This window comes from Felis catus, chromosome X (genome assembly GCF_018350175.1).
Source record: "Felis catus isolate Fca126 chromosome X, F.catus_Fca126_mat1.0, whole genome shotgun sequence".
In the NCBI taxonomy this organism is placed as follows: Eukaryota; Metazoa; Chordata; class Mammalia; order Carnivora; family Felidae; genus Felis; species Felis catus.
Window position 1 is genome coordinate 6,328,141 of NC_058386.1, and position 24,590 is coordinate 6,352,730.

The following is a 24,590-nucleotide window of genomic DNA, read 5'->3' on the forward strand; positions in this document are numbered from 1 at the left end:
TTTTTAATTTCAGTTGTTTTATTTCATTTCTAGAATATATGTTTCATTATCTTTATATCTACAAGGCCAATTATATTCATCTGCTCCTCCTTACGGATTCACTTTTCTATTTATTAAATTCACTATACTTATAATTTAATTATTCCAATACCAAAAGCTTCCTGAGTCTGACTCTGCCATTAGTGACTTCTGCTGATTCTCACTCATGGCAGCTTATTATGAGTGGCACTCTGCCCAGTTGTGTCTTTAGACCAAAGCTGTCTCCAGATATTTCCAAGTAACTACTGAGAGGTAAAATGGCTTTTGGTTGAGATTACTGTGTTAGACAAACATATACACACTTTGAAAATCCCCTAGAAGTACCTCTAATCTGTCAAGGGCTCCCGGATAACCTTGACATACACTTGTTTCTCTGTCACTATGTAACTAAACTGTAATATCTTATTTTAATCTGAGAGGCCAAATTGCACAAAGTAGCACCACAGTACAGTGAGTATTATTGTCCTATTATTCCACTGTTAATAAATCCACTTCAGAATCATTTAATTTATTTTTAACATTTTTTTTTATTTTAAGAGAGAGAAAGCATGGGGTGCCCGGTAGCTCAGTCAGTTGAGCATCTGACTTCGGCTCAGGTCATGATCTCACAGTCTGTGAGTTCGAGCCCCACATTGGGCTCTGTGCTGACAGCTCAGAGCCTAGAGCCTACTTCGGATTCTGTGTCTCCCTCTCTCTCTGCCCCTCCCCTGCTCATGCTCTGTCTCAAAAATAAATAAAAACATTTAAAAAAATTTAAGAGAGAGACAGCAGAGGAGAGGCAGAGAGAGAGTGGAGGAGAGAGAGAATCCCAAGCAGACTCCATACTCAGCACAGAGTCTGACTCAGGGCTATATCACACAACCACTAAGACCACAACCTGAGCCAATATCAAGAGTCAGATGCTCAACTGACTTAGCCACCCAGGCACCCCCAGAATCATTTTATTTTTCATTCACCTAGTTTAGCACTGGGCACAGGGAGGAGCTCAAAAATATTTCTCTGGTGTGACCAAAGGGAAATTTTACATTCAATCTTTTAAAATTTTTTATCACAATGATTACTCTATGTCTACTGGCTAATAAGATGACTCAGCAAGTGGGGGTAGGAATATGAAAAAAGTCAACTTAGTTCTTTGCTTTGATTAAATCTAAGTATCTATATCATATAGCCAGCTTTAAACACCCAATTTTTAATAATTTAATTGATAATTCCAGAAGTGCAAATTAATAACACTATACTTGAACTACTTGAAAAACTTCATGTGTTATTTGGCTGGCTTTTAAACTTGAATCAAATTTTAAATAGCCTTCAAAAGTGTTAAGAATAGTTTTTTCTTTTTTTTTTTTTTTTTTTTTTAATTTTTTTTTTTTCAACGTTTATTTATTTTTGGGACAGAGAGAGACAGAGCATGAACGGGGGAGGGGCAGAGAGAGAGGGAGACACAGAATCGGAAACAGGCTCCAGGCTCCGAGCCATCAGCCCAGAGCCCGACGCGGGGCTCGAACTCCCGGACCGCGAGATCGTGACCTGGCTGAAGTCAGACGCTTAACCGACTGCGCCACCCAGGCGCCCCAAGAATAGTTTTTTCTTGCAAGGAAGACAAACTGGCTGATGAAAATCAGTGGCTTTAGGTCACTCAGAAGTAATTAATCAAGAGATATTTGAATAAAAGTCATTAAATGGCTTATTGCACAAGACATGATTAAGACATAATGATTATCAGTAAGCATAAATGTGGATAAATGGCCTAAAAATGTCAGTGACATTCAGTTAAATTGTAGGTACAACCCTTAGATACATTTCCCATCTGTATCTATATCTATACTGGCAATATAAGCTTGACTTTGGAAAATCACAAGCTACATTGATATTTAAGTAGAGAATTATGTTTATTTATGTGTTTTAATTTAAATTAAATCAGACTTGGGACACCTGGGTGGCTCAGTCAGGTAAGTGTACGACTTCAGTTCAGGTCATGATCTCACAGTTGGTGAGTTAGAGCCCTGCGTCGGCCTCTGTGCTGACAGTTCAGAGCCTGGAGCCTGCTTCAGATTTCAGATTCTGTGCCTCCCTCTCTCTCTGCCCCTCCCCCACTCGTGCTCTGTCTCTCTCTCTCTCTCTCTCTCCCCCCCCCCTAAAGAATAAACATTAAAAAAAAAATTGTGGGGGGGGGGCACCTGGGTGGCTCAGTCAGTTGAGCGTCCTACTTAGGCTCAGGTTATGATCTCACCATTTGTGAGTTCAAGCCCTGTGCCAGCCTCTGTGCTCAGAGCCCAGAACCTACTTTGGATTCTGTGTCTCCCCTCTCTCTCTCTGCCCCTCCCCTGCCTGCACTCTGTCTCTCTCCCTCTCTCTCAAAAATAAATAAACATTAAAATTTTTTAAATTTTAAATTAAACCAGACTTTTCAAAGCATCATTGAATATATTTGATCACACTTCTCTTTTAGCTTTTTTAAAATACAGAAAATGATTCCTTAACACTAGATTTGAAGTATTTGTGTTAGTCACAAACATTTCCAGTAGTTTTCAGAGAGTTATGTCTTCAGTACTGAATTCTCAAATGTTAGCAGGTGTTTGAGGCATTTAAATTAGAGGAATTTACCTTTTAGTACACATCCATCGTGGCTTAATTCCTTATCCACATAATGCCCAACCTCTTAATGATCAGTTCCACTTATCCATACGTTTGGTGCCACAGACAAAACTAATCTGTTTAACTGGTTTTTTTTTCTTTCTTTGACCTGATGTTCCAGTATCACACTCATACAACAAAGAAGAAGAATGGCATTGTGGGAGAGGGAAGAAAAATAAGGACAGTCTGTTGAAACATGTCATGGTGGGGGGGTGGGGAGGGTGACACACCTGAATGACTCAATTGGTTGAGCATCCTACTTTGGCTCAGGTCATGATCTCACCGTTCATGAGTTCGAGCCCCGTGTCGGCCTCTGTGCTGACAGCTCAGAGCCTGGAGCCTGCTTCAGATTCTGTGTCTCCCTGTCTCCCTATCTCTCTGCCCCTCCCCTGCTCATGCTCTGCCTCTCTCTCTGCTGAAACATGTCATGATTGTATAAACAACATAAGACAGAAGTCATCCAAAATTACACACAATCCTACCATCAACTGAAGCATTTAGCTGGAACCTCCTTATTTGCATCCTGTAGCCAATTTGTTCACAGACCTCTCTTCCTGGGCTACTACCATGGTCTGATAAATTATCTGCACAAGGTTGTGCCCTCTCTAGATTTGAGCCTCTGTCTCTCTGTGATTATATTTCAACCGAGTTCTTGAACACCATCAGATAGCCCAGCGTTGAATGGATCTATCCAGGCTGCCCGTCCCAAAGTTGAGATTCATGAGCCTCTCTAGACCTGTGCACGTCCTGATTCCCATGGATCTCCATCTCTGGGGAAAGCTAGTACAAGAGAAGCAACACTGAAGTTAATATTCTGTGAGCCCATCCATGTTAGTCTAGTTGCACTTACAATATCAGCAGTAGAGAAAAACCCCAGAAATCCCTTAGTTTGCTGGAGGTGTCTGAAGTTTTGCCCCCACATTTCCACTCTCTATGCCTCATCTGCCTATTTCAGTCAGACCTGATATGGGTTCATGATCATTCTATCCCTTCAAATTGTCAGGGGATTTCACAACAATTAGTAGTTCAAGAAAAGGCAAGCCGATTGTATTGCTTATTTATCTTAGAAACGATCTCATTTCTAGAACTTGGATTCTGCTGTGTTCATTGGTTAAACCAAATCATAAATCCCAATGCCCTAGCTCAACCCTTTGGTCTCAGGCATTATCTTAAAAACCAGATTCTATTAAAGTTCTAAGATTTGCCTTCCATTTTTTCCAGGGGCTGCTGTCCAGTTTGACCCAGGCAAGTATTGCAGGCCCCACAAATCTGTCCCTAATGCCAGCCTTTTTCTCTCCTTCAGTCTAGGAGATCTGGGTTTATATCCTGGCTGTACCACTTGCTAGTTAATCTTGCAATCTACCTAACTTCTTGAATGCAGACTCATTAATGTGGAATATTAATAACCATTCTGACAACACGGTTTTATTTCTAAAATCATATATAAAATAACATAGCTGAAATGCCTACTTCAGGGCCTAGCACATTACTGGAGTTCAATAAATGGTATTTTTATGTTCCTGGTTACACATACCAACATTAATATGAGAGCACTTTCTAAAGGACCAATGTATACTCCTAAGCAAGGTTTTCTCAAACTGTAATATGTGAAAGAACTGATTATTAGGCTTGTTAAAATGTGGTTCCTGACTGTATTAGAAGTTTCATGTGGTAATTCTACATGGAACTCAGGGACCTGCGCTTTAGAACACCATCCCCAGGGCCTTTTGATATGTGTGGCCATAGTGTGGATCAGGAGGTCACAGAGGGACAATTTCCTGCCTCACCAAGGGATAAGAGGGCCTAAAAAGGCAGTGATGGTCACAGACATTGGCAGTGGCTTTTATATGTCCACAGACATTGGCAGTGACGTTTGTATGTCCACTCCTTCCTTATTTCTTCAAATCCTCCCCACGCGTACTCCTCTGCTGTGCTATGCTTATGCTCTAAACACTTAACACCTGGAACTGGCTGGAATTTCCCATTTCCTGCTGCATTACCCACATCTTTGGGCCCCATTGCTTGCTCCACCCCAGAGCAGGGTCCTGCCTTTGGAACAACTCCTAGTCCTTCCAGGCCCCCTGACCTCACAAAAGCAGGTTCCGTGACCATTAGCCCCATGCATTTTGGGGCCACATTAACTGAATCCTTGGTGATGTGACCATTTGGGCCTGCATGAGTGCAAGTTAGAGAAAACAGTGCAGGCATATGTTTCCAATGTTTTATACAACTTCCAGGACAAATAAGTGTCTGCTCTTTGTGGCAAAAATCAATCTGTTTTACTTATGGGGGTTCCATTTATAGCTACCTCTTTTCTATCATTGGGTCTGAATGGCTATTTAAACCTATTATTGGACTCTTTACCCACTCCTATGATGTCCTGTCCCTCTCTCAGATGCCAGCCCTGGGCACTCATCGGCCAACATCATTCTGCCGAGAGTCAGAAAATCTTTATTCTCATCACAGCTCAAGTGCTTTTCATTTTTGTGACCTTGAAGAAATTCTTTACCCTCTCAGAAAGTGTGTGTTCTCATATATAAATAGAAATACTGTATCATTGACTTGTCATAAGGATTAAAAAGAGATGCAAAGTACTCAGGGGGGCTTGGAATATAGTTAAGTACTTAATGAAAGCTCTTTCCTCCTTCCTCTTCACTGGGTAAGAGCCATGCCATACTCTGCTTTTATTTCCCACCTCTTAGAAGTTCTGTGTCCTCTTAGATTTAAGGAAAAGACATCTTTCCAATTAAAAGGAGGGCCAGAGTGCCTTGAGGAAGTAACTCAATTTGCTTGAGCTCATCTGTCCACGTGTACACTGGCAGGAAGAATACCGGCCCCAGAGGGGCGACTGGGAAAATCAGCATGATTAACCTCTTCCAAAGAGCCCAACCAAGTACCAGGTCACAGTACGTGCTCAATAAATGTTAACTCCACCCCTGGTCCCCAAAGGCCAGAGCTCTAACTCTGCCTACCATTCCCACCATGATGTCCCATGCTTTCCAAACAAAATTAAATTTCCCTTCCTTCCGTGCAGCAGCTGAAGGAGGTATTTGGAGAAAAGCAATCTGGTGAAACAAATGTGTAGCATGTTATCAGTCAAGTTCTTTTACCCTCCCAGGGGTATAAGCATTGTAGGAGAGGAACTCGTTTGCCCAAAGAAAGCCTGGAGATACCGCCAGGCACGCAAGGAAGGGACATCTTGACAGTTCAGTCCAAAGGTTCTCCTTCCTCATCTCCTACTTCCCCCTACATCGTATGCTCCAGGTACATGATTCTGCTCTGGCCTGGGCAAGTCCACTCCTCACCCAAGACCAAACTTTGTTCTAGTTTCCTTGGTTCTGACAAAGCTGCTCTGAATTTCTGCTTTCCTGGGAAGCTGCTCAATACACAAAACAAAACAAGTTGAAAAAACAAATAGTAAGGTCAGTTCCTTGCCTGAGGGTCAACAGAAAGCAGGGTGGGGTGTTACTTCCCAGTAGGCCCGAAGTTGGAGAACATAATACCCAGTTAATACTCCTCTGACTCACCAAATACTTTTTATAGTTTACAAGTAAACACTCACGTTGAACCACGTGGTATGTGGTTCACGCAAACCTGAGTGCCTGCTCAACTGTATAAAGGAAAGAACACATGGATGAACAGCTGATAAATATTTCTAGTTTGTTCATGTGCAGCAAAATAAGCCTGTAGAGCAGGCAGAGGAAAAACAGCATAAGTGGGCCTTCCCACAGTTTGACTCAAATTGACTTTTTTAAAGTTTATTTATTTCTTTTGAGAGAGAGTGTATGAACAGGGGAGGGATGGGACGGGGGTGGTGGAGGGGGGAAGAGAGAGAGAATCCCAAGCAGGCTCCATGCTGTCAGCGCAGTGCCCAATGGACTCGATCCCACAAACCACAAGATCATGACCTGAGCCAAAATCAAGAGTCCGACGCCCAACTGACTGAACCACCCAGGCGCCCCTCAGATTGATTTTAATTTGAAAGAGAAGGCTAGATTCCCTTTAAATATTTCACATATATATGGATAGACAGATGATTAGATAGATGATAGACAGATAGGGGATATACATAAAAACAGAAACAGAGAGAGATACAGACACAGGGATGGAGAGAGAGACAGAGACAGAAAGAGAGAGAGATTTGCAGACTGAAAGATCCAAACCACTTTGTTCTTCCTGATGTTGTTTACCTTACCTGAAATGCCCTCCCTCTTCACTCCCACATGCTCAGAGTGCAGTTTTCGTTCAAATCCTGGAGTAAGAAGTCGTGGAGATAAATACTGTGCCAACTTTGAAATAGGATTAAGTTACAGCACTTCTTTTAAATTACGTAATTTCACTAATTAACTTCCTGCCTCTCTGTGCTCTATGTTAGATAAGATGCCATCACTGCAAACTCTCCATGATCTGGCCCACTGCACCAACAGTCTCCTTTCCATGCCACCCCCTCCTCAAGACTTCCCACCAGGGGCAGTGTTCGCCTTGCTACCACATCACCCACCCTCACCTGCACCGTGGTGAAGCCCACAAAGGTATCACCAGGTCACTGCTAGTGCAGTGAAAAGAACACAGTTCTGAAACTTAGCACCCTAAGTTTGGACACTGGCTTCTTCCTTTACAAGCTGAGTGACCTGGGACACATTATTTAATCTCTCTGAGTCTCGGATTCCTTACATGTAAAATGTGGACAAAAATAATAATCCCGACTTTGTGGGGATGATGTGAGACTCGAATCACATCATTTATTTGAACACAGTGCTTAGAAGTATCCCAAACCATGAAGGGTCTCAATTTTACCGACTTGCAAGCAAACAGGCACACTCACCACAGGTTCAAGGATGCCGACCTAAGATACGAAACTCCTGGGGCAGAGACAAAGGGCTCTATTACTCACAGCAACACTAGCACCCAGAGTGTCATTGATTGAGCCCATTCCCCATGCCCCAACTTCTACCAGGTGATGCAAAGGCCTGACAACACATAACGCATTGAGCTGCATTACAGGAGGGGAAACCAGAGCTTAGGGAACCTGATCTTTTCTAATGGGCAGAATCCTGCCTGATCTGTGTCCTGAGGGAGACATTATCTTTGTAACACTGGAGGGTAAGTTAATTTGCCTTATGCCCCAGAGGGAGATGTTATTTCTGTCTTCCAAGGTGTTCTCTACACAAATACCCTTGAAAAGATAGTCTGGAATAAAAGAGCATCCTGTGCCTCACTCGCAGAACATGGAGAAATACAACTGACCCCTCCAGAGTTGTTTCCCATTGAGACATACCTTGATAAATCTCCACTTGCTTCCCTTTTTTTGCTCTTGCTCTTGCTAAATCTCCTGCCTGAGATTTTCCTCTTCTTCCCTCCAGAGATCCAAAGACCTTGCTTCATTCAAGCACAAGTTAAATAACCCCTTCCTTGAAGAGCTTTTTCCAAATACTCCAGCATTATAAATTTCTCAGAATCCCCTCTTCTATTTGTGGTCTGTGTCATAAAAACAAGCCATTCTTTAATTTTCTAACTGCCCCAATAAAACTCAATACTCATCCCACCTATTTTTTTTCTCAACTCCAAGTTCAGGAATATGCTGTAGGGGGTTGCAGTAGACGCTGGTGGGGCCCCACCTATAGCCCCCTGAGCATTCTGGGTATATATCAACCTAACTGGTCACTTCCTGAGGGAGTGACTGGAGTATGCATCTGGAAACCTGAAGTGCTAGAGAAGTCGAGTTCCACTCCCAATAGCCCACCACCAATGAGGGGTGCAAGGTGGTGTATAAATACCCCAACTCCCTTGCTCCTCAGGTAGATGCATGTCCTACACTGCCTCCTGGAATTCCAATGGGGCATTAAGCTCCAGTTACCCTCAGTACAACTGGCTTCATGACACCATTTTGTGGGTGCCCTCCACTCTCTCTCTTGCTTCTTCATGCCCTTCCATTGTTTTCTGAGAGTACCAGCCCCCCAATAATCTACTTGCAATAAATCTTCATCTCAGGGTCACTTTCCAAGGGAACACAAACCAAAAGGGCATCAACAAATGACCGTTCTTGAATCACACCTTGAAAATATTAAATATTCATTGACATACAGCTTTCAGTCAAAACCACTGTCATATTTATTATGAGGCACCAACTCCAATAATATCATAAATATTTAAAAGCCATCCTTGGGGCGCCTGGGTGGCGCAGTCGGTTAAGCGTCCGACTTCAGCCAGGTCACGATCTCGCGGTCCGTGAGTTCGAGCCCCGCGTCAGGCTCTGGGTTGATGGCTCGGAGCCTGGAGACTGTTTCCGATTCTGTGTCTCCCTCTCTCTCTGCCCCTCCCCCGTTCATGCTCTGTCTCTCTCTGTCCCAAAAATAAATAAACGTTGAAAAAAAAAAATTTTTTTTAATAAAAATAAAAAATAAAATAAAATAAAAATAAAAGTCATCCTTATGTTTCTAAAGAATAAAATAATCATATTTAATTATGATATCACTAGAATAAAATATGGAACCAAATGAATCCATATGTGAAAGTGGCAGGAATATCTCTAGTTGAGAAGAGGCACTTGGCCCCAGAATACACCTGAAGTGTTTCCAAGCATCTTGGCAATGACTTAGAGGTGCCCTTCCGGCAGTCCTCTGTGGAATGCGACAAGATTGGAGACACGTCAAGAATTCTCTTCATGGCACTCAAGTGCTACAGGAGAGGTTGACAAGGCCAACTGGCTCTTTGCCAGGGACTTCTCCTGCTCCCGGTACCTCCTCATACGTAACCCTGGGCTTTATGATGACATCAAGTTCAGATTGAGAAAATGCCCCCCATCCCCTATCATGATGCCATGAAGTGCTGACTTGTTTTCCTGATGGTCAAAATGTCTGGGTTCCTGGCTTGTAACGATTAAAAGGGTCAGGTTAACGAGCATGTGGTGGTCCCCAGGAAGGTATGAGAGGAGTCAAAGTCCTTTGGGCGTTTAGGACAGAGCCACTGTACTGGGAGAGTAAGAGCAGCCTCAGAATGAAAAACAGCATTAAATGTTTGAAAGGCATGACGACAAGGCAACAAGAGTATCTGCCATTACTCTGGGCACAGAGCTCAGTCCTTCCCCATCACAAGTAGATTGGCACCAGTCCAAAAGGCTGTTTCCACCATGGAATGCAACACAGAAGCCATCCTCAGAATAGAGCATGGAACATAACCCCTGAATCCTTCCCTTGCAGCTGCCCGGGGACCTGGCAGGATTCATGCCACTTGACCCCATAACCTGTCGCAAAACGGCTACGGGAGGGGACCTTGACAAAGAGCCCAGTTATCTTATCCTGTTGACTTAGGCAGACACTCTTGTTGTGTTCGTCCCAAAGAAGAAACTAACGTAACAGGAAAAGGAAAGTCTTCCTTGCCAAGACCCTAGAGATCAAGTAACTAGCGTCAGGTAATCCAAGAAGACACAGAAAGCAGTGGGAAAATAGACGAGCACCTACCGCACTATTACCGTTACAGCGAGGAAGTTCAGTTTAAGAACAGGTCAATTAAAGTGCGACTCCATGAGTCAGAGGCCCCAGTGTGTGAAACCAAAATCCTTCAGACCCAGATCCATCCTGAGCACCACAACAGGACCAGAGACAGTGAGGACTAGAACCAGGTGGGCCACGTGAGAGCTACAAAGAGGCCACACTCGTATTAGGCTTGCTGGAGAGAATGATCAGTGCGTTTAACAGAACGTGGGTGCGCTCTGCAAATAGTGACTATTTTAAGGAATTTGAAAGGTAAAGGGTAATTAAGTCTCAGCGTGAGCATCACATCTGAGCTCACCTAAGGGGAAAGAAATCTCCCACAATCTCAGAGCAAGACTGTCTGGGAGTGGGTTACACGCCCCAAACGTAGAGAAGATGTTCCCTGGAGCCACACCACTAGCGGGACTGTGTCAGCCTGAGTCTGGAAGTCCTCATTTCCAGCTGTGAGCCTCCTATGATGGCCTTGCCCTGGCCCTTCCATCTCATAAATGCGAGTGTGTGGAGGGGGTGATGGGTGGAGAGAGCTTTGGCCAGGCAAAACCACCCAACACTTCCCGGATGCCAGGAGGAAAGCTTTCGCTCCCTCTGCCCACCGTGACATTCACAGCCTCCATCACGGTGTTAGGGCAGCCCAGATCATGCCTTTGGCCAACCCATCCACGTTTTCTCCCTGTACTCTGAAACTGTCACTGATGAGCTGCTTTTGAACTTGGTGGTGTAGGAGAGTTCCTAGCCAGACGCTTCCACTGTTCCATCCATGCGTGTCTTTGTCGTCTCTAAGGCTGCCTGGTCCCTAAAGCTATTCACTCTTCTCTCTGCAGATACAGTCAGACTACACTCCCCAGCGTGTCTTAGAGTCACATGTGGCTAAGTCACAAGAACAACAGTCACACGAAAGAAGGGTCAGCGTAGCATAGAAAACAGAGGGTGGTTAGACGACTGTTAGCATCTATCTGATTTCACAGGGCACTTTCAAACTTCCACACCTTTCCGAAAGTACATCCAGATACGCTGTCTCGTGTTCCAATCAATAACTCTGGAAAATAGGAAAGGAAAGAAGCTGCTACCCTATTTACAGACAGGAAAGCAGAGGCAGGAAAAATCACTGACCAACCCAGGATTATAAAGTAATAGAGGCCAGGCTGCAGGCAGAACTCTGCTGTCCTGACAACTGACTTTTGTCTTACTCATGCTCACCATGTTATATTCAGTTTCTCCTAAAAATTCCCCCTTATTGGTCAGCTTTATTATATTCATTCTTAAATTTAAAAAATTTTTTTAACTTTATTCATTTTTGAGAGACAGAGAGAGACAGAGCATGGGCGGGGAAGGGGCAGAGAGAGAGAGAGGGAGACACAGAATCTGAAGCAGGCTCCAGGCTCTGAGCTGTCAGCACACAGCCCAACGTGCAGAGCCGGACGTGGGGCTCGAACTCATGAACTGCAAGATCATGACCTGAGCTGAAGTTGGATGCTCAACCGACGGAGCCACCCAGGCGCTCCTCGTTCTTAAATTTTAATAACGTGGGCCACTGCATCTTATTTTATTCTATCTGTAATTACATAAAATGATACAAATGAAAAGAAGGCTTACGCTCCCCAAAATATGTACCTAGGAGCTTTGAGGGAACATAACTTTAATCCTTTTAGGCAGAGCTTACGTTTACACATAATCCTTTATACGACGGCTACAGATGCTAAGAGGTTAGGGTTCACCGCAAGCGTACGTGTGATTCGGGTCCCAGCCCACGGTGTCCTTTTATCTGCCAAAGCCACCACTCCTTCCCTGAGGAACAGTGAAACAAACACTTGACTGAATTCCCCCTCCAACTCAGTCACCTGTCACACATTCTCAAACCAACGGGCACCTCATGAGGCTACGTGTTGGCGAAGATGTGTAGAAATCGGAGCCCTCCTGTATTGCTACTGGTGCGAATGTAGAAGGGTGCAGCTGCTACGGAAAACGGTCTGGCAGCTCCACAAAAAGTCAGACACAGAGTTACCATGTGACCCAACAATCCCACTCCTAGGTACACACCCAAGAACAATGAAAACATGTCCACACAAGAGCTCGAACACAAATGCTCACGGCTGCATGATTCATAAGGGCCGACCAAACAGTCATCAACTACTGAATGGATAAACAAAATGGGGTCTGTCCACACAATGGAATGCTAGTCGTTAAGAAACAGGAGTAAGGTGCTGACAAGCTACAACACGGATGAACCTTGGAAACACGATGCTGAGGGAAGAAGCCAGACACAAAGGAACAAAGATTATATGATTCTGTTTATACAAAATGTGCAGAACAGTCAAATCCAGAGAGACAGAAAGTAGATTAGTGGTTGCCAGGGGCCTAGAAGAATGGAGAGATGGGGGAGGTGATGGCTAATGGGTATGCAGTTTCTATCTTAGGGATGATAAAATTGTTCTAAAAGTAGATTATGGTGATGGTTGATTAACTCTCTAAATAATGAATGTCAAATGCTTATAATAATACATGGCATGTGATTAGCACTATAAAGGTTATTAAAATAATGTCACAATATAATATTATTTCAATAATTATTACCCTTATAATAATAAGCATTATTATATTTACTACTATGAATAATAATCCCCTGCCCTCCAAGTATAGTTTCCCTTAGTGTGGATCAACAGAGTGGGGCCCATGGTCCAAATATGACCGAGGGTTAGCAGGGTTTATTCTCCCGGCTTGTGTACACAGTTAGATTTCAAGAAAAACTATGTTGTTTAGAAAATAGGATTTGCCTCAGAACACTATTTGTAGGTCTTTGATAATAACCCACATTATAAGTTCTACTACTCCAAAAATGAAATCAATGTAACACAGAGCTGCCCACACCCCAAATGCCAACCTACCTGACCACTTAGAAGCCTCATGTTAGCACCTCTTTCCAAACTGGTTTCAATCTGTCACATATCTGCTACCACAACAGAACATTCTTCAGTCTCCTGAGATAATATGGTAATTGATGCTTGCATTTTTAAAGTGGATTGGGATTTTTTTAATACCAAAAAAAAAAAAAAACAGTGTTGGGGACAAGGGAGGCCACTAGGAAGGGAGAGACACAGAGACAGAGAAAAACAAAGAGAGATGAAAGACATGGAGACGAGAGACAGAGAGATCAAACCTATGGAGAAAGAACTCACATGGGGCCCAATTTCTTTCACACATCCATGAATCCCCCTCGCACATGGGGCTCACACAACCTTCAAAGTGAGCTTTCCCCATGCTGTGTGGGAGAGATCAGCATTAAGACAACTGGATGTAAACTTTCCAGAAGAAAAGAAAAACAGGCACAAAAGAACACAAGCCTTTTTGCCTTTTCCAAGGAATCAAAAAATGACTCAAGAACAGCACGTCAAAATCAAAGATGACAGCAGCTTCAAAGCTTCTCCATAAGATCAAAGGCAGAGGAAGGGGAAAGAAGACAGAATCTGAGACAGTGGGGAGAAGGGTCCTCGTAGCCAGTGTGAAGCCATAATAACCATTATCTCCAATAAGTTAACTTCACCCTTGACAGTCAGCTGTAGGGCTCTCCCAGGGAGCTTTGTGGAAAGGTCAGTAACAGAAACAAAAATGAGGCATTTTAGCAAAAACACTGAAATCAAATCCTACTGGCAGAAGTCTTCCAGGACATCACCTTGCCCTCTCTCCCCTAAAAAGACTGCCTTGCTGGACCTCACATATTTTATTTTTTATAACATTTATTTATTTATTTGGGGTGCAGAAAGAGAGGGAGAAAGAATCCCAAGCGGGCTGTGCACTGTCAGCACGGAGCCAGACGCACGGCTCAAACCCATGAACCACGAGATCATGACCTAACCAAAACCAAGAGTTGGTTGCTTACCCAACTGAGCCACCCAGGTGCCCCGTGGACCTCACATATTTTACACTGAATTTGAGTAAAGTGCCCCAGAATCCAGTAACAGTTTCAGTTAGATCACACAGGAATTGTTTTCAAGTCAATATATTTATCCTTGTAGCATTTAAAAATGTGACTTTCCTACAACCTTCCCCAAGTGAGGGAAAGAAGCATGAGTGCTAGTGAAATGTTTATTCTCATGATTTGATGACTGATCTCAGTATAATTGGTCAGAAACCACCTCTCCCTCATTCTGTTGCCATTATAAAATACTTCTCTCTCAATTTAACTCTTGTTCTCCCCAATACTGTGCTGCATAACACTGGAGTGTGGTAGTGGAATGGATTCCACATAATTAGTTCTACGTAATTGAGCAATAAGGCCTCGTTATGCACGAAAGTCATTGGGCCTCTCACATAGGAACAACTCAAGAACAATGATGTATTGTTCCCACTAACTGTGCAAAGCATTCCCTGTAGGACTATGTGTTCTTTTGCTTGGGAAACAGCATTTCCAAATGACGACTGGAGCACCGTTTGAGGGAATATTTCCTCTAAAGCAATCTCCTTCCCAGAACATTCTCCCGATTCCTCGTTTCCGAGGGGTTATACAAGAGCAGATCGATAGCAGTTGAGAATACAGTATAGTCCCTGGCACATCATAGGTGTCCAGTAAAAAGCGGTTTTAAAATGATCTTTAGAAAACTTGCTGACACCGTTCTTTCAGAGAGAAAATGCAAGCCATGCATACTTCTAACCTCACCGTCTCCTCGCCTCTATCTTTCCTGTATATAAAATAGATGTTTCCCACTGCCTTCAGGACAACCACATGTTCCTGAAAATAGCTCTAGATACTTGAATGGCAGTTTCCACCTAAATAGAAAACTTCATTATTTTTTTAAATTTTTTTAACGTTTATTCATTTTTGAGAGACAGACAGAGACAGAGCATGAGGGGGGAAGGGGCAGAGAGACAGGGAGACACAGAATCTGAAACAGGCTCCAGGCTCTGAGCTGTCAGCACAGACCCCGATGGGGGGCTCGAACCCACAAACTGCGAGATCATGACCTGAGCCGAAGTCGGATGCTCGACTGACTGAGCCACCCAGGTGCCCCAAACTTCATTATTAAAATGCAGGCCCAGAGTATGCTAGCCTAGAACAACACACACACACACACACACACACACACACACACACACACACACACACATTTGAACAAATACATAAATCCAAAGCAACCTTGTAAAGTGTTTGCACTTTTTGTAATGTATTGAATGTTGTCAGATCATACCAAGCCTTCGACTTTATCGATACCTGAACACTACCTACGTGTATCTTTCCCTTCTTCAAAAAGGTTATAAGGACAATCTGCAAATCTGTAAATGAGCAAATAAGTGTGCATCTAGTTCAGTGAGCATTTCTTTATTTATTCTGTATTGTTACACTCAGGCTATTTCTATAAAGTGCATCCAAGTTTGCCAAATCTCAAGCATTAACTTTTCATCTATGTTTTCCCTAAATGTTTTGTTCTAATGTTTGTTCCTCTGAAACAGGTTAAAGAGTTTAAAAAAAAAAAAAACTGGCTGATTTTTAATGCAACCAGCTTCACAAAAAACAGATGGTGTATAACCTGGCTAATTAGATAACAGAGGGAGAATCTCATTCCCTAAATAAAACTGTCTTTTGAGTAAACCTTCCACATATCACTTAAACTAGCCATAAAAATGAGTCTTTGGGGAAAGGTTTTCCCCACCAATGTCATCAATCATGTCATTTCCCTTCTTTCTCTCATTCCCCTTCTGCCCTCATGTCGTTTCTTCCCCTGTTTACCTACCTAGAGAAATAGGAGCTAAGGCAGAAGGCTAAGAGTAGATAGGCAATTACTCTTACCTAAGCACAGGAACACCCAAACGCTGAAAACTTTGCCAAATGAATAGTTTTCAGTGCCAAGCAAGTCCATGGGATGTATTTGTGCTAAATGTTGCAGTCTTGCATAGCTAAGAGAAGGGACTCTGAACGACCATGCCGAGATACCAAATTCAAGACTCCTTCGATACTTTGATCCATGCTCCCCTAAATGCCAATCACCCACAAAGCACACCCGGAGGCGAAGCACCAGCTCGGCCCTGCACCACACCCCCTCTGAAGTAATAGAGGCAGATCACCCAGCCCAACTCTTTACTTCATTGCATCTCTGCATGAAAGTCACCTCCAAAGACTGTCTGAGATCCCCAACCTACCCCTTCATGTGGGACAGGCTATGGCAACTTATTTTCCAAGATTCTCCTATGGACAATTACACCAAATACCACCGCCAGAAACACATACCCACAACATGCACACAAGCGCATTTCAATTTCTGAAACAGGGTGTGAGCCAACAATGAAAGGAAGAATCATTTCCGGGAGCAGTTTTGTAGACCACAGTGCATAGTTTTCTTCCTTTCCCGCCTGTCTGGGCTGGCTGGAAAGAGAAAGGGTGTCAACTTCTGAGCCACAAGTCCCTTAAACCCTCTACCTTTCATCGCACCAAGAGAAACACTGAAAAATACAGCTCCGGTAAGGATTTAATTAAATTCCCAGCACAGGGCTCTGGGTTGTTTTTGTTTTTTGTTTTTTGTTTTCTATTGTTTTTCCCCATTGTAATCTGGAGAAAATAGTTTCTTCTATTGCTTAACATTGATGACTCCTTCTGACTCCAGATTCTCTTCTCTCTTCAGACTGACAGCGCATGGCAGGCATCAACCTTGAGTTCTTCATCCATTCAGCTCTGGCTTCCAGGACAGTGCTGAGCCGAGTTTGTGCTCCTGGATTGTTTCTTTCTTTAAGCGTTGTGTTTGTTAATCAGTTGAAGGCCCCCACACGCCCCTTCTTCTACATTCATTTACACAAACACTGAGGTCACTGCCTGCTCTAGCTATTCTTACCTTGCCTGTGTTCAGGGCTTGCTTTTCCTAGATTGTAATGAGGGATTGCAATGCCTGCCTGGGGGTAAGGGTTGAACTCATTTTGTTAAGGCTCTGTGACTGACCTTGTTCATTAAATCCACGCACAGTCACCTACTTAATAATGTCCCGATCACATTTGGGGGAAGAGGTTGCCGCAGTGGCATAATTACTGAATTTCCCCAAATCTGTACGTAAAAATGGACAGAACAACCAGACAGCAAAACCACGCATGTATTCACTGCAAACTCCAGGGACACCATATATCCATGAAGCACAAACTACAAGGCTTGAGCATCACTGTCTTTGTGGGAGGAAGCCAAGGAAAACATCAGGGATTCCGGCAGACCTAGAAACAGAAGAAACCCAACAGAGCCAGTAGATTTTCCCCAGCAAGCATGGTGGGCCAATTTGAGAAAACCAGCTGGAATTGAGGAAAGTGCTGTTCGACTCGGTAACAAATGAGTGCAAGATCTCCATGCAAGTGTGAAGGGGCTGGGGCAGCCTGGCCCACACACACTCTTGAAGCTGACCCACCAGGTTCCCTCCCTTCAGGCCAGGGCCCCCACACAGGGAGTGGACTCCAAATTCAGCAGGACAGGGATAATAGAGACAGAAAAGAGTGACCAGCTAACTCATAATTTTCTTTAATTGACATAAAAACAACAGGACAGGGAGATCTATGAAGTTATAAACTATTCTGAATACAGCTACTTTTAAAAGTTGAGGAAAACTAATTTCATGTGAAAATGAATAACAAAAAAGGATCATAAGTAAATTTGATTTAAAGTGATTATAAGGAAGGAGAATATGGAGAATAACATTCCCACAGACAAGCAAAGCAGGACAGCAAATACGTCCTTATAAACACTTGAAAACTACAATTTGCTATCTGACAAAGAGCTAGAAGACACTAATAAAAATGGCACAAAACATGAAAATACAACACAAGTCAGAAACATAACCTCTCAGAAAGCAGATGACAGAACTCAAGACAACTACCAATAAGAAAAAATTTTTCAGAAGTAAAGAAAAAAATGGAAAAAACACAAGAGAATAAACAAATAATTAATGACTTGTAAGAAATAAAGGATAAAAATGAAATTTTCAAACTCAAAAAATTTGAAGAGACAAAAGGATTTGACCGAATGTGACAAATATTTAAATAGCAAAGAAGATCCAACAATGTTGACAATAAAAACCCCTGAAGAAGAAAGCCAAAACAAGGCAACAAATACTAGAAATCATAATTCAAGGAAATTTTTCACAATAAAGGTTTGAAATGACGTATCAAAACAGCAAGGAATATCCCTGAAAATACTGATTCTGAATAACCAACTGAAGATACTATTCTATAAAATTGCTGTATTTTGAAGAAAAAGAAAAGAATCCTATAGGTTTACAGGAAAAATAAAACAGAAAGTGACATATAATGGAAATAAAAACAGACTTTGACAGCAAGGCTTTATTCCAATAAAACTAGAGTAATAGAATTAAGATACTCAAGGAAGATCACCAAAGCTGATATCAACATAAGGCTGTTGGTAAACATTCAATAGAGAATTTCTTTCTTTCTTTTTTTTTAATGTTTATTTTTGAGAGACAGAGACAGAGAGTGAGAGGGGGAGGGGCAGACAGAGAGGGAGACACAGAAGCCGAAACAGGCTTCAGGCTCCCAACTGTCAGCACAGAGCCCGACACAGGGCTCGAACCCACGAACCATGAGATCATGACCTGAGCCGAAGTCAGACACTTAACCGACTGAGCCACCCAGGTGCCCCTCAATACAGAATTCCTTCTCTACAAAAACATGTTGAGAGTTGAAAGGGAGAGAGCAAACCTTACAATATGACTTCAAAGATCTCATATGACAGCCAATATCAAGAAAGCCATTGATGACAGTGAGGGAGGTCAAGGTGAGGCAAGAGTCAACAGGAAGAGGCTCTCACCAGCCATAAATGAGACAACATGAACCAGAGTAAGGATGAAGATGGCAAAGGATGGAAACCTATCTGTTTAAAACCAGGAGTTCACAGTTAAATTTTTAAAAATTAGTTGATCACTTTCTGATGGTTTTAAGAAAACAATCCATGACCCTGAAAACTGATAAAGCTGGAGAATCGAGCATTTATCCTGCCCTTCCTATATGAGCTATACTGCTGTGCAATCAGAGGATAGATGAGAACAAGGCACTCTTTATGATGTTTCTATGGGCAATAAATGAAAAAATGAACGGACTTGGCATGTTAACATCTGCTTCCACCTCCCCCCCCCCCCCACACACACACGAAATCAATCAAAGTCAGATATCATTGTGGCTTCTGAGAATAGAACTCAATAGCACATATAGTCTTGCCAAACAGACCGAATGTGGGTCTGATCAGTCTCTGTATCCAGCTGCAGGAAATACAGACAATGGAGGAAAATACTAATCTTCACTATGAGTAAAGCTATCAGCCACATCCAGACTTTGGGAAATGCAACGGGTCCAACAACCCAGGTTCCCTGGCAGGTAGAGTGTAAGGAACAGCAATGGCAAAAAGGAGTAGAGGAGAAAATTGTAGATTAAAAGCAATTTAAAAGACATCAAATTATAAAAGTAGACAAGAACTGTCATGTCTAAGGATGCATATCTGGGGGGTGGGGACAGAACTAGACAGAAATTGAAGACAGTAATCACTATAAAAGTTAGCACCATGCATCCATCCATGGAGGGGGGGGAACAGAACGGGTAGAAGTGGGAAGGGACACATACCAGAGCTGCTAGTGCCCCTGGATGTTCTATGACATGTGTCATATTTATAAGGGCGCTTGCCATATAATCTTGTGTCTGCACTTTTTGTGTGGTTTTCTGTACACATGTCTCATTTTACAGCGAGAAGTTTAGTTAAAAAGAAAAAAATAATCATCACAATAATGGCCCAAATGATCCAGAAAAGGAGCAATCATACAGAGGTTGGAACGCAGCGGAATACCTGAAGATCTGGAGTAAAAGCAGATGGCGAAGAACACGGAGGTCCCGCATCTGGAGGCCAGGGTCAGGGGCCACGGAGTTATGGGCAAGGTTGTCCAGTGTAGTCGGAGATCCCAAATCCCGAGGTAGGCGTTCTGGGCGAAGAGGGAGCACGTGGTATCCGCACGAGGCATCGTTAGCAAAAGCACCATGATTCAGCTCCCTGGGGACCGAGCCAGAGCTACAAATCACCAGCTGAAGGAAGGCAAGTTGGAGAAAAAGAACACAGAAGAAAGTCTTAAAATTACGGCTCCACCTCATCCACTGCCACACCAGTATTTATGGAAAAGAGGGAGGCTGTAAATATAAAAGCAATTTTAAAAAGAAAAGAATTCTTCAGAAATTAAGGTGTTTTTAAAGAGAACAGTGATTGTTTTTCCCTGAAGTACATGCTTGTGAAAACTCCCCTGGAGGGACCCAAGATTAACATCATTTACAGACCTGGTCTATAACATCTAACATCTTCTTCCCTTTCCTCTTCTGGATACAGATGGCATGCCTTATGAGCTCAGGCCCTCTTGGCCTCATCTGTCCCTAAGGCTGTCAGCCATTTACTGGTGTGGCCACCACTGCAGTGACCAATGGGGGGTGGGGGGCAGTCTCCGGCTCACTTCCTATGAGCACAGTTTGCCTTGCCTCATGCTGCATGGGGCATCCTTAATTCCCCTTTGCCATGTAAGATGAACATATTCACAGTTTCAGGGCATCTCTGAGGAGGCCATTATTCTGCCCCCACATTCCACTTTCCCTGGTCTCTGTGCCCCTAGGATTTCTCTCCTAACAAAATTTTTCTCATAAGCGATTTGCTAGTCTGTACTTCCTAGAGAATCTGACCTAAGATGGTTGGTACCAACAGTGGGCCCCAGAAAGCAGACCCTCAGAGAAACAGGGGCCTGATCACTGGCCACACATAGGATAGCGGTTGTTCCTGGCATGTGCGGGCATCACAGCGACTCACACTGCACCTGTGGTTAATGACGAGGAGGCATAGGTGGAAAGTGAGGTTTGGGAAGGTGACAATAGTGGTGACAAGGAATAAGGGCAGGAGGAATTCTCTGGATGACATCAGAAGCTTTGCAAGAAATATGCTCAGGGTAGCCATCCACCAATTTAAGGTACATCTTCAACAACCACAGGGCAGGTTATATTGAAAATAGAGTCCAAGTTTTCATGTTTCAAATGGTAGAGATGCAAAAGACACTGAACACGCAGCCTGACATCGAAGTCAGAGGCAGACCTTTAATGAGAAAAGAATGGGACTATGAGACAGCGTGGGGGATGTCTACCAAGACCCGCATGAAAATCTTAAACCCCCAAGTCCCTCCAGCACTCTGGGCTCCCAGAAGCTGCCTCGCTCCCTGGTGTCAGAACCTTGCCTAGAGACCTAACAATGGCCATAGCTGAAGGAGGTATTTTGCCAGATGTTCTTGTTCTTCTTGATGTTGGCAGGTCACCAAAGTTTGTACAGAGCCTTCAAAGGTTCCCTCCACCAGCCTCCCCGCTCAGCCATATGCCTCTCTGGGAGGTCTGGGCAGGCGGAGACAGGTCCCTCCTGGAAAGCACTCGTATGCACACCTCCTTTTCTCTCCCTCTCAGGCACCATCAAATATTTTCTAGTTTCTTGGGAGAACCATCTCCCCTCAAGCCACAAACTTCCCTAAATTTTCTGTCTAGAAAGCATCCTCTATCTTCCCTAGGATGTTTGGCTCCTGAAAACCAAAGCCAAGAAGAAACCTTCTAGTTATTTTCCGCTTTGTGCACTGAGGCAAAGCTGCTCACAAGAACCTCACAGAGGCAACACGCAATAGGATAGATAAGGGAATAATCAGGAGGGGACATACAATTTCAAAGAATATGGACACATCTCTGTAAAAATAAGTTACAAAGTGATGGAGCCACACATGCATCCAGGAGAGGGGCATAATTGCCTGTCAGGGCTAAATTCTGCATGAAGACATGTAACCCTACATATTGACTGGACTGCACGCTCTGGAAAACAGTGTGGAGGTTCCTCAAAAAATGAAAACTAGATCTACCCTACAACCCAGTAATAGCACTGCTAGGAGTTTACCCAACGGATACGGGAGTGCTGATGCATAGGGGCGCTTTACCCCAGTGTTTATAGTAGCACTTTCAACAATAGCCAAATTACAGAAAGAGCCTAAATGTCCATCAACTGATGAATGGATAAAGAAGATGTGGTTTATATATACAATGGAATACTACGTAGCAATGAGAAAGAATGGAATCTGGCCATTTGTAGCAACGTGGATGGAACTGGAGAGTGTTACGCTAAGTGAAATAAGTCAGGCAGAGAAAGACAGATACCATATGTTTTCACTCTTACGTGGATCCTGAGAAACTTAACAGAAGACCATGGGGGAGGGGGGTGGGAAAGTTACAGAGAGGGAAGGAGGCAAACCATAAGAGACTCTTAAATACTGAGAACGAACTGAGGGTTGATGCGGGTTGGGGGAGAGGGGAAAGTGGGTGATGGGCATTGAGGCCACCTATTGGGATGAGCTACCGGGTGTTGTATGGAAACCAATTTGACAATAAATTATATTTAAAAAATACTCACTGGACTGCAAATATCTGCTTGTCATGTATTTTAAAATAGGATGTCATAAAGCAAAACTGAAGGAGAACCAATTCATGCAACTCATCACAACCTTGATTCTTTCCTGATAATTTCCGAAAGACTCGTTCAAATAACACTGGTCCAAACTCCTCTAATTACTACTTGGCTGCATGGAATGACAAGGGCTCACACATCTTTCAGGTGAATTTTTTGATCATCCTGTCTCAAAAGTATGTCAAAAATCACGGCTGGAAAACATTTTGATACTCAAGCAAGTTACGTATTTCTGAATGGAAACAAAATGTGTATATTGGAAAAAGGTTTTTAGAGACCCCACGTAAATGTACATCTTTAGCCTGAACAACTGACTCCTTGTCATACAAGCATTTTGCATATACGTTGTTATCCTGGAACAACACTATCCCAGGGAGGCATACACAATAGCCTAACATTTACATGCCGGCCTGAACATCTATCTAACATCAGGCATATTATATGAGCGTCCCAAAATCCAAGCTGCAAATACAAATCACATTTTTGATACATTAATTTTTTCACAGCCAAAAAAGCAATCATCCATTAGCTATCAATTTAAAGAGATTTTTAGGGTAATCCCAATGCCCTCAACCATCTATTATGGCCGCTGAGAGTTGCAGTAAATTAGTTTATCTTTGGTGCAAAGTCTCATATCATCCATGAAATAGAAGTTGATCCCTTTAACAATAACATAACATAACATAACATAACATAACATAACATAACATAACATAACATAACATAACATAAAATAGAAGTTGGAGGCTTCCCAAAAGCCTTCACGAAGGTGCACTGGAAAGCTCGCCATCTGGAGGATTCTTTTCCCATGCTCTCCACCCCTTGAATCATCCTGCCTAATAAACAAGCATGACTGATCAGAGTCCTGCAGGGAGAGCACAGAGGGCTCCTGAGATGTGCCTGAGATGAGTGAGAAGGTAAGAATCCCCTGAGAGGCCAACCGAGATGAACTTCGCAGCCCTCAAAAAATAGAAAATTGACACATTTTTGACCTATCGGCATACATTCAACTATTTTTTAAACAGAGGAAATTAATTTTTTTTTATCAGTCACACTTGACAATTATCTGGAAATACTCTAGATACAGCAAATCTCAGTCAAAGCTTCCTTGTATGCACCAAACAATAGGAACTTCAGCCAAAAACAAACAACAACAACAACAACAACAACAACAAAAACCAGTGTATTTGGGGCAACAAGAGCTGAAACAGAGCCAGTCTGCCTCTAAACTATCTAATCTATCTCATTATAGACATAGGATTATCTGATATCTTCCTGTGTTGTTTACCTGGAATAAACTAAAGAATGGGTTTAAATATATTGCCTTTAATGCACATAAAGGGAAAATAAATCTGAATATCTTAGAAAGAGATATATACAATCTGGGTGGATATCCCACCAATACATATAAATAGAGATGACAGAGACAGATAAAGACAGAGATAAATGTTTCCAAATTTCACATTAAAGTTTCCAACTTTGGGGCGCCTGAGTGGCTCAGTCAGTTGAGCATGGGACCTCGGCTCAGGTCATGATCTCACAGTCCGTGAGTTCAAGCCCCACGTCGCACTCTGGGCTGACAGTTCAGAGCCTGGAACCTGCTTTGAATTCTGTGTCTCCCTCTCTCTCTGCCCCTGCCCTGCTTGTGCTCTTTCTCTCTCTCAAAAATAAATAAACATTTAAAAAAGTTTCCAAACTTGACTCTGTTTTTTTGCTTAATTTAAAATAATTTATCCATACATCACATATTTGTCTGAACACAGTGTGAATCTAGATTCTAGGCATCGGATAAATATTAAAGGAACCAAAATTTTCATTCTGCACCAATACCAGCCAGAAATCACTTTTAATAATTTACAATGCAAGGAACAAAGAGCTTTTCCATCTCTCTCAGTAGAAATTCTCATCTATTAGCCCTTTCCCACCTCAGATCCTAAGCTCTC

At 42.9% G+C, this 24,590-nt stretch overlaps 1 long non-coding RNA gene across 1 annotated transcript in view; it reads right to left on the reverse strand.

The window, feature by feature from the left end:
• Positions 1-24,590, reverse strand: part of LOC111558714 — a 363,682-nt gene that overhangs the window by 234,733 nt on the left and 104,359 nt on the right. Inside the window, exon 2 of the long non-coding RNA XR_002739823.2 lies at positions 19,975-20,207. This is a non-coding gene — a long non-coding RNA (uncharacterized LOC111558714). The remainder of the gene's footprint in view (positions 1-19,974; positions 20,208-24,590) is intronic.